We start from the raw sequence: 1,863 nt of genomic DNA, 5'->3' as shown, positions 1-1,863 counted from the left end.
CGCGCCGCTATTTACTCTCATTGGATCCAAAACAGTAAATGTAAGTGACTCTATTAGCATGAGTTTTACTGGAATCGCGAACGAAGTTTTCGTTCATTCATTTACATTTACGTCTTCTAGATCGTGACATTCAAACGAAGAGGAACGGTAATGACCGTGGAAGACAGAGTGGAATGCAACCGATTAGCTGCTCAGAGTAAATTACTTGTAGCTCGACGGACAATCGAGTAAACGGACGTTTCCTGGAATGCTTTACCAGTTATCATGCTTAAAAACCTTCTGCTAACTGGACCGCTAATTAGAGAGAAGGCGAGTTCCATAGCGCTATTGTTGTGGGAAGAGCGGCCTCCTCTTCCTCGCGTGTTCGTTGAATTTCGGATGATGAGGATGTTGGTTAACCAAATAAAGGCTGGAGGCGATGAACAGTTCCTTCGAAGGGTTTTAATTCATTTTCTGCAGTTTACGAATCGATTCGGGCTCCTGAGGGGTCCAGATTTGAATCAGGAAGCGTCGAAGAAACACATTCATGAGATTATATAGAGACAATATGATAATGAGAGGCGGTTAGGTACGCCTCTCATGCAAATCCCGGAAACAAAGAAAGTAACATGACATCTGACCCGGCGTGGCTGGAAGACATTTGGAGTGGTGGGGTGAGACCAAACCACCATGACCCACCATTTGGTGTGATAGCAAGTTCCAGAACCCCCGCTGTGCATACATCCTGAGATAAGAGGTCTTCCCAGGGGGGCTTAACAGCGATCAGGGACCGACCCAAGGTGCGGGGGGACAACAGAAGACACTTGGGGGGGCCCATTAATCAACCAAGGAGGAAGAAGATAAACTTCAACACTACATACGTTGTTTTAAGTGTACAAACAAATGTTCAGGAAAGAGACTGAGATCAATAGTACTCATAGCAAAGCGCAGTCCCTCAATAGCTGCAACACAGATACTTGAGATAACAGTTCCTCTTTTGATGTTGACATGTCCTCTGGAGGGGTCATAAAAGTAGTGGGGGTGAGGGGGTACCAAAGGTGATTGTAATCACAGTAAGCAGGAAATACCTTCAACAGCATTCTACATTGTTTCTTTCAAATCCAGCTAACAGAGAGGAATCATATCTTAACACTAACTATGGGCATCGAGGACTTCGAAGCTTCCCGTGGCTGGCTTCAAACGTTTGTTGCATGACATCAATCAGCTGAGCAACGCTGTCTTGTGCGGTGATCGAGGGGAGGTAAAGTTAGAGACAGTGAGCGAATGGAGAGAAAAGCTCCTAACGACTAATTTTGTGACTAGTCTTGTTATACTCTACTGTACTTTGTTCATATACCTGTTCTGTATGCTGCAGTTTTTGTGTTATAAACAGTTTTTGGACCATATATTTTTGCATTTTATTGCTTGTGTTGTTACACATGTATTTTGTTAACATACTTGCATGTTCATAAAGGACATGTGCCATAGCCATTTCCCACATAAGGAAATGTTATACGGAAAGATTGGACAACGCAATTATGAGTCCTTACTAGAGAATACTTACCTGTATTTAAAACTTAACACGGAACAATTTCTCTATAAAATTGTCTCTCATATTCAGAACTACATTCTTATCTCTTAGCTCATGAATTTTTGTTGTCTTGCACATTCTAATGCATGCTCTAGCTCAAGGGTGCCCAACCTTTTTTGATCTCCTTTTCGATCAACCAACCTCCCGCAATCGACCCGTTACCGCACATGCGCGCATTGGCACACACTTACACACGCATGCCCTGATGAAGCGACAGCCATAACGGCCGCTAAGATGAACAAGGCACGGGACACACTTTTGCAGCGTGCTAATTATCGTATCTCACGTGTTCC

Source organism: Hippocampus comes, unplaced genomic scaffold (assembly GCF_001891065.2).
Source record: "Hippocampus comes isolate QL1 unplaced genomic scaffold, H_comes_QL1_v1.1 scaffold352, whole genome shotgun sequence".
Lineage (NCBI taxonomy): Eukaryota > Metazoa > Chordata > Actinopteri > Syngnathiformes > Syngnathidae > Hippocampus > Hippocampus comes.
The sequence above is the reverse complement of the archived record's forward strand: the minus strand, read 5'-3'. Positions refer to the sequence as shown.